General features: G+C 43.8%; 1 long non-coding RNA gene across 1 annotated transcript; it reads right to left on the bottom strand.

The window, feature by feature from the left end:
- Positions 1–2,188: 2,188 nt before the first annotated feature.
- On the bottom strand, positions 2,189–11,409 carry LOC148149939 (uncharacterized). Its single transcript, XR_015757110.1, has 2 exons — positions 10,963–11,409; positions 2,189–3,171 (listed from the first exon to the last, which is right to left on the bottom strand). It is a non-coding gene; the product is annotated as an uncharacterized LOC148149939 (long non-coding RNA).
- Positions 11,410–13,422: the final 2,013 nt, after the last annotated feature.

The following is a 13,422-nucleotide window of genomic DNA, read 5'->3' as shown; positions in this document are numbered from 1 at the left end:
TTGAACAGTGTTTTGCTTGCAATGTTATTTGGGGGACATGTCTGCTGAGGAATTGATTATTCAGCTCAGCTCTATCCTGTTTTGAAGCACATTTAAAGTGAATCTGATTTTAAATCTAATTGTCCTCTTGAAACAGTGTTTGGAAAACTAACCAATACTGTATATCTTCAGCAAGCTTCATCTGCCAAGATCTCACAGACAAACGCACATGTCTCGTATATGTGTGCCAGAATTGCATTCATCTGAACAGTCCACACTTTCTCCTTTTTCCCTTCAATAACTAGCAATCACTGGCAAAAAATGTTTCTTACAAAGTGAATCTCTGTAGATGAAATCCAATTTTTATATCCTTACATTTTGGGTTACTTAGAGGGATAAACATTTGCATTTTGTATTAAAAATTGAGTGCATTAGTTGGTTTTGCATATTTACTGAATAGGTTTTGTTTTATAATAAATCAGTAATGTTGTATTTTTAAAGAAACCAATTTGATAGATCTTTTTATTTGATATTCTCATACAATGAGCCATATGGAGAACTGGGGAAAACAATTACTTTTATATTGTCACCTATGAAACTAATGGACGAACATGCACTCCTCCCATCTGGGTGGCATGGTGGCTCAGTGGTTAGCCCTGTTGCCTCACAGCACCAGGGTCCCAGGTTTGATTCCAGCCTTGCGCGACTGTCTGTGTGGAGTTTGCACATTCGCTCTGTGTGGGTTTCCTCTGGGCGTTCTGGTTTCCTCCCGCAGTCCAAAGATGTGCAGGTCAGGTGAATTGGCCATGCTAAATTGCCCATAGAGTTAGGTGCATTAGTCAAGAAGGAAATGGGCCTGGGTGGATTACTCTTCGAAGGGTCGGTGTGGACTTGTTGGGCCGAAGGGCCTGTTTCCACACTGTAGGTAATCTAATCTCAGCCACAACAATGTCATTATGGAGTGGGGATTAATGAGTGTGATGCTATTGATGTGATGTACATCAAATGCTATTTGATAATCTGCTGCATCGCAGACCTATGAGTAAAATGTAAGCTTATGGAATAAATATGACGGAAGCAACATGAATTCAAATTTGATTAAGTAACAGGAAACAGAGAATGTTTTTTGTTAGACTGGAGGAAGGTTGATCATGCAGTACCCATGATAGAGTCTCATTGTTAGGACTCTTCCTGATATGTATTTATTGCCTACACTGTTATGTGCAGGCCCCAATTTCTACAAGTGTAGATGTTAAACAAGTTTAGAGGTACTGTGAAAAGTGGAACAGATAGTATAAAATTTCGAAAGGACATAGACAGGTTGGTAGAATGGATTGGAACGTGGCAGATAAAAATGTGAAATGTGAAGTAAATAGTTAGAAAGACCACAGTGAGGTTTATATGAGAAAGGTATAATTCTAAAGATAATACAGATGGGAGAATTCAGGGTGCCCCTGTGTGTAAATCAATGAAAGTAGCAGGAAAGGTTGAGAGCAAGGTTAATAAAGTACACAGTATCCTAAACTTTATTGATAAGGGCATTGAGCACAAATGCAAGGAAGTTATCTAAAACTTGTAGAAAACAATTGTTTGCTTTCAGCTGCAGTAATGAATGACATTCTGGGTGCTATACTTTAAGAGAAAAATGCAAATTAGAGAGTGCGCAAAAACTTCTCAAGAATCATTCCACAGAGGAGGAATTTCAGTTATGGACATACACAGGAGAAGTTGGTACTATTCTCCTTGAACAAGAGAAAGTTGAGAGGAGAGTTGATAAAGATTTTCCAAATTATGAGAGACAAAGTAAGTATGGAGAAACTGTTCCAATTGGTGGAAGAATTGAGAACCATAGGGCACAGCCTTAAGGTAGTTTAATTTGATTTGGTTTATTACTGTCATGTGTACTGAGGTATAGTGAAAAGTGTTGTCTTACTTGCCTTACAGGCAGATCGTACTGTACAAGTGCATTAGGCTAACAGAGATCAATATTATCATCGAAGAGGTCCATTCAAAAGTCTGATAATTGGCAAATTGGCAATTTTCTAATTGGCAAAAGAATCAATGGTGACACGTGGAGAAAATTTTTCATGCAGAGAGTGATTTGGATCTGGAATGTACTACCTCAGATTGTGGTGCAGACAGTTTCAGTTGAGACATTTAAGAGGGATTATTATCTGGGAAGGAGATACATCGGACCGCAGAGAAAATGTTGGTAGTGGCATGTGATGAATTGCTTTATTCAGGCAATCAATGGAGAAATGATGGGCTGAATGGCCTGCTTCTGAACTTAAGCCAACTGATGATTCTATGAAAGCCATTACAATACCAACAAGCAATATCAACAGGATTCACTGAAGTCAATAAGTAGCGCCTCAAATTGGAGAAGCTAACTTTTAGTTAAAATTAAGTTCTCAGATCTGTCCAAGGCCTCAAATATAAATTCCTCTGAAACACAATTGTTGAACTTTTGAACTCAGTGCTCCAGCTAAGGCTTTGGATTTTGTTCATTAGTCATATTGATTTTATTGCAACGATATTAAGCTCCAAAAGTCAAGAAGAAACCTTGTTGGAAATGGGGAGTCCATTCCCAAGAGGGAAATATGTAAGCAGATGCAGCACAACTGATAGTGGGTTTCTAAAACTGCCAATTCTTTATGATTTTTCAATTGGGAATTCATGTCAGCCAGCATGATGTAAATCCGTATGAGACCCTTTCATCTCCTTTAAATACGAGCGCCAATCCAAAGTAGCCTTTGGAGTTGGAAGCAAGTGAAGACAGGATATGACAATGGATTCAGAATGCTTGAAGGATGCGCCCACTTGAATGACTACTCGCTTGATGCATTTGTTGGGCTGTGAGTAACTGGAGATACGCTTCTGTAGCTATAGGAGGAAGAAACCTTCATGCTTGCAGTGATAGCTTACGCATTTTGTAGACGATGAATCCTCAGACGAGCCAGTTCCTTCTGGAGGTGGATCATCATCTGACTCATCCTTGCCTTGCATCAACTCCTATATAATAGTAGCTTGATGGGACCAGTTAGATGGATACTTGGGTTTTCACCTGGTGACTCAGACTTCATAAATGAGTAAGAGCAGATGGTGCAGACTGAGAGAACAGCAGAGAGTCTGCATTGGAGGGCACCTCTTTCTTCAAGTTCTGGTTAATGGATACGGAACGCACCCTGGAGACTAGCAAGAAAAAAGAATATTACTAAGCAGCAGCAGTGAATTTGCAATGTAGTGATGAAGTTTTCAAGCAAAACAATTACAATTTCAGCAAATGGAGGAATTCGCCTCAAATCTATGTTGGGTGATGTTGCATGGCATTATGACAAGGGCCTGGGTCTTACTGGGGTGACGGAGGCCATCAGACAGCTAATGAACTAATGACCTATAATTAGGGTTCTCAAGCCTTTAATGGATGAGTGTCAGTTGGCGAATTGATAAGCTGGGAGCTCTCAGTGTCAGCAACACCCAGGAGAGCAGCAGTCACGAATTGTACTGTACCTGGAGAAGTAAACTGGATATCATCCCTATGAGGAACTTTCCTCATTCCTGAAGAAGGGCTCATGCCCGAAACGTCGATTCTCCTGCTCCTTGGATGCTGCCTGACCTGCTGTGCTTTTCCAGCAATACATTTTCAGCTCTGATCGCCAGCATCTGCAGTCCTCACTTTCTCCTATCATCCCTTTGCCCAAGTAATTGGAGTTGGTGTTGAAATAACTCCCTAAAGGCTGGTATCCAATCAGCTTTACTTACATGTGTACTTTATTTGAAACTGGTCCAGCTTCCTCAAAGCCAGCTCTGAGTGAACAGAACATTTGACAGTCTTGTTTATATCTGTCAGCCAGGGCTCCCTGATTGGAGCAGATTATTGAGTTCCCAAGCAGGGAATTCATTTTCTATGAGGTCCACCGATTGACCTCATTACAATCACTAAATCCCTCCCCTCCTAAGTCCCGTAGGCCTGTTCCTTCTCCTGTAGCATCTCCTGGGGCACTTTCCCACTGGGTCCCATTTCTCCGACTCAGCCTCAGGTACGGGTGGCGTGTACTGGACTGACGGTCTTGTGCCCAGAACATCTCGGAAGAAACTCATCCTCTTCTTCAGGTGGTAAAGGCATCAAGTCTGTGACATTCACCATGTCCATCTCAGGCTCCGAGGTTTCTTCACCGCGAGATGGAAGGGGAGAACCCACAGGTTTCAACAGCCTTTCTGTCTACTCTGAGGGGCCAGGTATGTTTTGCTCCTGCCCTGTTCATGAATTTGCAGCTTTCATGTGGACCACCTCACCTACTGAAACTTTGTACATCATGGGTCTGACCTCATGTTGACTGTGACTTTTGCCTATGTCGGGCCACTTCCAGGGTTTTGGCACCAAATTTCATTCCCTGAAGTAAACTGTCTCTCTTCCTTAGAGGAGATTGCATCTGGCATTGGCATTCCTGGTGCCATTTCACCATCATCCCAGATCCTGGAAGAACAGATTTAACCTCTTGTAGAGTCTTCTCCCCATTAGCAACTCTGCAGAGTGCATGAGGGATGTCCAATCAAGAAATAGGAGCTATGACAGTTTGGTTTTGAGTGAAATGGTCAGTTGTTTCTTTAAGCCTGCCTTCAAAGTTTGGACTGACCTTTCTGTCAGACCATTGGACGATGGATGGGTATGAAGCTGTCCTTTTATGCTGAATAACATTTGATTTTAGGAAATACTCAAATTTCCTGCAGGTAAATAATGGCCTGTTGTCTGTGACCAACAGCTCCAGCATTCTGAGAAATTGCAATACGTGCAGCATTTCTATCACCATCCTTGTGTTAGCCGAATAAACTCCATGCACATCCAACCACTGTGAGTGCCAGGACTAAATCTTTTTTGCGTCCACAGTCTGATATTGTTAGCGGTGACCAAAATGATGTGCAGCAAGTTTAAAACCAGAACAGACTCTCCCAGTGGCGGCTCCCCTGGTGGGGGATCTGCCAGCAAGAGGCTGCTCAAGGAATCCATGTTTGCTACTTGGACTCTCGAAAGGTGTTTCAACTTGTAATTGTGCACACTTAGAATGAGATGTCACTTCTGAATTCACCCAGAAACTATGGGCAGTATGGCAATTTCCTCTTTGAGTATCCCTAGCAGTCTGTTACTATTACAAATTCACGTTCTTAAAGGTAGATCTTTCTCACACCAAAGATGACCTCCAAGCTTTCCTTCACTATCTGGATGTATTTGCACTCTACATCAGCCAAACTCCAAAACACAAACGCAGTTGGGCATTCTTCTCCATTGTCTGGATTAGTGGTGCTGGAAGAGCACAGCAGTTCAGGCAGCATCCAGGGAGCTTTGAAATGGCTCTTCACCAGGAATAAAGGCAGTGAGCCTGAAGCGTGGAGAGATAAGCTAGAGGAGGGTGGGGGTGGGGAGAGAGTAGCATAGAGTACAATGGGTGAGTGTGGGAGGAGATGAAGGTGATAGGTCAGGCAGGAGAGGGTGGAGTAGATAGGTGGAAAAGGAGCTAGGCAGGTCGGACAAGTCCGGACAAGTCATGGGGACAGTGCTGAGCTGGAAGTTTGAAACTAGGATGAGGTGGGGGAAGGGGAAATGAGGGTACCGAGTTTGTTTCACAACATGGTTGAAGAGTTTCAGGGCAGAGGAAATGACCTGGGAGTTGCAGTGGGAGAGGGTTTCCCTGAGATTCTTGTAGAGAGAGGAGGAAAACTTCTTCAAGGCAGGTATCCTTGCAAGAGGATTTGCAGTTTTACCTCATTTTTCTCCATTGGGCCATCTGTGAGCCAACACTACTCTGATACTGTCGGGGGAGGCATTGCATATCAGCACCAGATCTTGCTTGGGATCATAGTGGGCCAACACCTTAGACGACAGTAGGTGCTTCTTCACTTCCCTAAAGTCTACCTCTTGGCTACGCAACCTTTTCCAAGATTATCAAAAGCAAATGTAAGGGTACCAGGATAGATGTCAGGTCACGTCTGAACTTTTCATAATAATTCATCAATCAAAGGAAAAGCCGAAGCTCTGGTACAGATGTAGGAGCCAGTGCACCTTTGATTGCCCTCACTTTATCTACTAACAGGTCTGACATGGATTTGTCAACTCTGTTGCCCTATTAGGTCACTTGGGGTGCCTAAGGTGTATGACTGTCTTGGAGAAATGTCTAAGGACTATGTCCAACTTCTTTAAGTGTTATTTATCAGTCTTCCCTGTTATTATATTATCATCGACCCCCCACCCCTCCCCCACCCTCAACCCCATCCCCACCCCAACCCCCCCGCCAGCTTTGCATATAGGTCCTTTATGTGAGAGATTGGATTTGGGTTTTTATCCCGCTGCAAGAAGCTGTTTACTGTTTGTTTAAAATCCACACAGAAGCCAACTGAAAATTCAGGCTTCGCCATCGGTGCTGCCCATTCCACAAACTGAACTGGTTTGATGATTCCTTTGCTTTCCAGCTTCCTGATTTCTGCCCAGGAGGCAAATAGCACTGGACAGGCCTTGCAGAATCATGGAATTGCTTCCTGGTCATAAAGTCATAGAGTCACGGAGATGTACAGCACGGAAACAAACCCTTCAGTCCAAACCGTCCATGCCGACCAGATATCCCAACCCAATCTAGTCCTACCTGCCAGCACCCGGCCCATATCCCTCCAAACCCTTCCTATTCATATACCTATCCAAATGACTCGGATTGCAATTGTACCAGCCTCCACCACTTCCTCTGGCAGCTCATTCCATACACGTACCACCCTCCACATGAAAAAGTTGCCCCTTAGGTCTCCTTTATATCTTTCCCCTCTCACACATAACCTATGGCCTCTAGTTCTGGACTCCCTGACCCCAGGGAAAAGACTTTGCCTATTTATCCTATCCATGCCCCTCATAATTTTGTAACCTCTATAAGGTCACCCCTCAGCCTCCAACGCTCCTGGAAAATAAGCCCCAGCCTGTTCAGTCTCTCCCTATAGCTCAAGTCCTCCAACCCTGGCAACATCCTTATAAATCATTTCTGAACCCTTTCAAGTTTCACAACATCTTTCCGGTAGGAAGGAGACCAGAATTGCACGCAATATTCCAACAGTGGTCTAGCCAGTGTCCTGTACAGCCGCAACATGACCTCCCAACTCCTGTACTCAATACTCTGACCAATAAAGGAAAATATACCAAACGCCGCCTTCACTATCCTATCTACCTGTGATTCCACTTTCAAGGAGCTATGAACCTGCACTCCAAGGTCTCTTTGTTCAGCAACACTCCCTAGGACCTTACCATTAAATGTATAAGTCCTGCTAAGATTTGCTTTCCCAAAATGCAGCACCACACATTTATCGAAATTAAGCTCTTTTTTGCAAGTTCTCAGCTCATTGGCCCATCTGGTCCAGATCCTGTTGTAATCTGAGGTAACCTTCTTTGCTGTCCACTAACACCTCCAATTTTGGTGTCGTCTGCAAACTTACTAACTGTACCTCTTATGCTCGCATCCAAATCATTTATGTAAATGACCAAAGGTAGAGGGCCCAGCACCGATCCTTGTGGCACTCCACTGGTCACAGGCCTCCAGTCTGAAAAACAACTCTCCACCACCAACCTCTGTCTTCTACCTTTGAGTCAGTTCTGTATCCAAATGGTTAGTTAGATTAGATTAGATTAGATTAGATTACTTACAGTGTGGAAACAGGCCCTTCGGCCCAACAAGTCCACACCGACCCGCCGAAGCGCAACCCACCCATACTCCTACATCTACCCCTTACCTAACACTATGGGCAATTTAGCATGGCCAATTCACCTGACCTGCACATCTTTGGACTGTGGGAGGAAACCGGAGCACCCGGAGGAAACCCACGCAGACACGGGGAGAATGTGCAAACTCCACACAGTCAGTCACCTGAGGCGGGAATTGAACCCGGGTCTCTGGCGCTGTGAGGCAGCAGTGCTAACCACTGTGCCACCGTGCCACCGTTCTCCCTGTGTTCCGTGAGATCTAACCTTGCTAATCAGTCTCCCATGGGAAACCTTGTAGAATGCCTTACTGAAATCCATAGAGATCACATTTACCACTCTTCCCCTATCAATCCTCTTTGTTACTTCCTCAAAAAACTCAATCAAGTTTGTGAGACATGATTTCCCATGCACAAAGCCATGTTGACTATCCCTAATCAGTCCTTGTCTTTCTAAATACATGTACATCCTGTCTCTCAGGATTCCGTCTGACAACTTGCCCAGCACCGACGTCAGACTCACTGGTCTATAGTTCCCTGGCTTCTCCTTACCACCCTTCTTAAACAGTGGCACCACATTAGCCAACCTCCAGTCTTCCGGCACCTCACCTGTGACTATCAATGATACAAATATCTCAGCAAGAGGCCCCACAATCACTTCTCTAGCTTCCCACAGAGTTCGAGGGTACAGCTGATCAAGTTCTGGGGATTTATCCACCTTTACCCGTTTCAAGACATTCAGCACTTCCTCCTCTGTAATATGGACATATTGCAAGATGTCACTATCTATTTCCCTACAGTCTATATCTTCCATATCCTTTTCCACAGTAAATACTGATGCAAAATACTCATGTAATATCTCCCCCATTTTCTGCGGCTCCACACAAAGGCTGCCTTGCTGATCTTTGAGGGCGCCTATTCTCTCCCTGGTTACCCTTTTTTCCTTAATGTATTTGTAAAAACTCTTTGGATTCTCCTTAATTCTATTTGTCAAAGTTATCTCATGTCCCCTTTTTGCCCTCCTGATTTCCTTCTTAAGTATACTCCTACTTCCTTTATACTCTTTTAAGGATTCACTCAATCTATCCTTACCTTATGTAAATACCTTACATATACTTCCTTCTTTTTCTTAACCAAACCCTCAATTTCTTTAGTCATCCATGTTCCCTATACCTATCAGCCTTTCCTTTCACCCTGACAGGAAAATACTTTCTCTGGATTCTCGTTATCTCATTTCTGAAGGATTTCCATTTTCCAGCCGTCCCTTTACCTGCAAACACCTGTCCCCAATCAGCTTTTGAAAGTTCTTGCCTAATACTGTCAAAATTGGCCTTCCTCCAATTTAGAACTTCAACTTTTTGATCTGGTTTATTTTTTTCCATCATTATTTTAAGTCTAATAGAATTATGGTCGCTAGCCTCAAAGTGCTCACCCACTATCACCTCAGTCACCTGCCCTGCCTTATTTCCCAAGAGTAGGTCAAGTTTTGCAGCTTCTTTAGTAGGTACATCCACATACTGAGTCAGAAAATTGTCTTGTACACACTTAACAAATTTATTACATTACATTACACTACAGTGTGGAAACAGGCCCTTCGGCCCAACAAGTCCACACCGACCTGCCGAAGCGCAACCCACCCATACCCCTAACCTAATACTGCGGGCAATTTAGCATGGCCAATTCACCTTACCTGCACATCTTTGGACTGTGGGAGGAAACCGGAGCACCCGGAGGAAACCCACGCAGACACGGGGACAACGTGCAAACTCCACACAGTCAGTCGCCTGAGGCGGGAATTGAACCCGGGTCTCTGGCGCTGTGAGGCAGCAGTGCTAACCACTGTGCCACCGTGCCGCCCGATCTAAACCCTTAACACAATGGCAGTCCCAGTCAATGTTTGGAAAGTTAAAATCCCGTACCATAACCACCCTATTATTCTTACAGATAGCTGAGATCTCCTTACAAATTTGTTTCTCAATTTCCCTCTGACTATTAGGGGGTCTATAATACAATCCCAATAAGGTTATCATCCATTTCTTATTTCTCAGTTCCACCCAAATAACATCCCTGGATGTATTTCCGGGAATATCCTCCCTTAGCACAGCTGTAATACTATCCCTTTTCAAAAATGCCACCCCCACCTCCTCTCTTGCCTCCCTTTCTATCCTTCCTGTACATGTAAAGTGGCCTTGACTCCTTTGATAGTCCCTAGACTTGCCTGAAAAACTTCCGAGTATTTAATTAGGATGTCACTGAGGCAGCCATTTCCGAATCAAAAGTGCTGAGCCGATCAAGGTGAATCTTTCTCAACCAGGTCTACCCCATCAGGCTTGGGCCTGTGCCTGTTACTACAATTGGTCAATACTTAACCAGCTGCTCCTCATAGGAGACCAGATCCAAAGTTGTACCCATAGTCTGTAAAGATTCCCTGTTATAGGTTCTCAGTCTAACCAAGGTTTTATACAAACTTGATAGTTGGAATCCAAGTGAATAAACTTGAAGATTAGTTCTGCAAACAATGATATAGCTGTGCAGGTATCAACCTCCATTTGAACCTGGTGACCATTTATGTTTATTTTGATTGGTTTTGATTTGGATGTTCCTATGCAATTTAACGGTTCCAAGCCAGATACAGGTGGGCTTTCCAGGGTGTGCACTGTCCTGAATACTATCCTATGAGTTCTCTTACTCAGTTCAGGGCCAGACAAACTCTTTTGCTGACTTGAGTTGGCATATTGGCAGCAACTACAATGACTTGTCAGCCTGGATTCTGAAGAAAATGTGAATGGTTTAGCCAAGGCTTGGCTTTGTTTTGCATTTTTCTTATGGGCTAACATAGAGTCCTTCTGTTTAGGATTTGTCCTGAGTGAGACTATACAATTACTTTCACTTAAGTGGTGTCCCCAGAGTTCAGTTGGACTGGGGAGGGTATCCACTTCCATCAGAATACTCCATAACTCATATGATCCAGTAGCCACATTTTCTAATGACAAAGCCAGTTGTAATGTCTGTTTGAAGTCTAGTTGGGCTTCAGCTAGGGGGCCCTTTTCATGGTTACATCGTTAATCCCAAATACCTAATGGTTTCTCATCATCTCATTAAGGGTTAAACTAAAGTTATATGCCTCTGAAAGTCATCTTAACCTCGTCACAAATAATGGCACAGATTTCCCTGGTTCTCAAACTGCTGAGAAAAGCCGATTGTGTCTCAGAATTAGAGGAGGCTGAGGATTGGAATATATTCCTTAACAGTCACCTCATGAAAGATTGTAGCATCTGGTGCCTCGGGAAAGGTAGGGTCCTAATAACTGAAAAAGCTACGGGTCCACACACTGTCAGGAGAATTACTTGTTGCTTTTCATCTGCCACACTTCATTTTTTCCACATACTGGGTCCAGTCTTCAATGACAGGATAAAATGAGTCAGGCTTCTCAAATAACTTCACGATGCTGGAAATGCTCACCTAATTTGAAGACAACAATTGCAAACAAATTTATTCAGGAGTGTATTTTTTTCTATTGCCACTGAAATAACTCCAGGGGCCAGTATCCCATCAATAAGTCATCCTTTACTTACACATGCACTGTACTTAACACTGTCAAACTCCCTCAGAGCCAGCTGTCAAAGTGAACAGAACCTCTGACATTCTTGTGGTTATCTGTCAGCCAGGGCTCCCTGACTGGAACAGATTCATGTCCCCAATCAGGGAACTCATGTTCTATGAGGTCCATCTGGCTGACCTCATTACAGTCACTACAGGGGTCAATGAAGGAGACTATGAGGTGTGGTTGATGAAGGAAAGGACTGGTATTGCCTTGTGAGTTTCTGGTTCACAGAGGTGTGAAACAGATTGTTGGCTACTTGCAGGAATACTCTGTGTCAATGGCATGGGCAGAAATAGCAGTAACAGTAGGCTTGCTGTTACCTTGCTGTATTCAGAGCTCCCTGCATTGCCATAGCTCGGTTATTTTTCATTGTCTTCTTCACAAGCATCCGTAGATGGTCAACACTCTGGATACTGCTCCCCTTGTAGATTCATCTCCCACTGTTGCACAATGTTGTACAGAATGCACTACACCATGGCCATTGGAGAGTGCCTCACTGCTTTGAACTGGGCCACCTCCAGATTTCGCTAGCCAACCACGCATATAGTTGGCTTGTTTAATCATATATCTGATGGCTTTACAGCATTTCACTGAAGTGTTGTTGGACTTCATTGGTTGGGTTGTTGCTGGGCACTACCTGTCAAATTTGAAGTGGGTGTCCCTATCTCCTGGCGGGAATCATTTCAGTCTATTTCCAGATTCAGAAACATCTCGATAGTTGGACAGCCACAAGAGCATCAGGTTGGCTTCATGAGAATCTTCTGTATTCTTGCAGATGAGGAGTGTTGCTGAACAGAGAGACCTTGGAGTGCAGATTCATAGTTCCTTGAAAGTGAAGTCGCAGGTAGATAGGATAGCGAAGAAGGTGTTTGGTATGCTTTCCTTTATTCGTCACAGCATTGAGAATAGGAGTTGGGAGGTCATCCTGCAACTGTACAGGACATTGGTTAGGTCACTTTTGGAATATTGCATGCAATTATGGTCTCCTTCCTATCAGAAGGATGTTGTGAAACTTGAAAGGGTTCAGAAAAGATTTACAAAGATATTGCCAGAATTGGAGAATTTGAGCTACAGGGAGAGGCTGAATAGGTTGGGGCTGTTTTCCCTGGAGGGCCGGAAGCTGAAGGGTGACCTTATAGAGGCTTATAAAACCACGAGGGACATAGACTGAATGAATAGACTTTGTTCTAGGGTTGGGGAGTCCAGAACTAGAGAGCGTAGGTTGAGGGTGAGAGGGGGAAAATTTAAAAGGGACCAAAGGGGCAATCTTTTCATGCAAAGGGTGGTGTGTGTATGGAATGAGCTGCCAGTGGTGAAGGCTGGTACAATTACAAAATTTAAAAGGCATATGAATAGAAAAGGTTTAGAGGAATATAGGTCAAGTGCAGGCAAATGGGACTAGATATGGGATATCTGTTGAGTGGCTTTGTCACTCAGTGTTTAACACTGCTGCCTCACAGTGCCATGGACCAAGGTTCAATTCAGGCCTCGGGCAACTGTCAGTGTGGAGTTTGCACATTCTCACTGTGTCTGTTTTGGTTTGCTCCGGTTTCTTCCCACAGTCCAAAGATGCACAGTTGGTGAATTGGCCAAACTAAATTGTCCACACTGTTCAGACATGTGTAGGTTAGGTGTACTCATCAGGAATAAATGTAGGGATTCTATGAAAAAGTTCTATGGTTGGCATGGACGAGTTGTCTATGTATTAAAGTCATAGAGATGTACAGCATGGAAACAGACCCTTCAGTCCAACATGTCCATGCTGACCAGATATCCCAACCAAATCTAGTTCTACTTGCCAGCACCTGGCCCATATCTCTCCAAACCCTTTCTATTCATATATCCATCCAGATGCATTTTAAATGTTGCAATTGTACCAGCCTCCACTACTTCCTCTGGCAGCTCATTCCATACACGTACCATTCTCTGCGTGAAAAAGTTGCCCCTTAGGTCAGTTTTATATCTTTCCCCTCTCAGCCTAAATCTATGCCCTCTAGTTCTTAATTCCGCCACCCCAGGGAAAAGACTTTGTCTATTTATCCTATCCATGCCCCTCATGATTTTATAACCTCTTTAAGGTCACCCCTTAGCCTCTGACAGTCCAGGGAAAA

The sequence above is a fragment of the Chiloscyllium plagiosum genome, unplaced genomic scaffold, assembly GCF_037043375.1.
Source record: "Chiloscyllium plagiosum isolate Xiang-an unplaced genomic scaffold, Cpla_swu_hap1 HiC_scaffold_5, whole genome shotgun sequence".
NCBI lineage: Eukaryota > Metazoa > Chordata > Chondrichthyes > Orectolobiformes > Hemiscylliidae > Chiloscyllium > Chiloscyllium plagiosum.
This window is presented reverse-complemented; position numbering and strand designations above follow the sequence as displayed.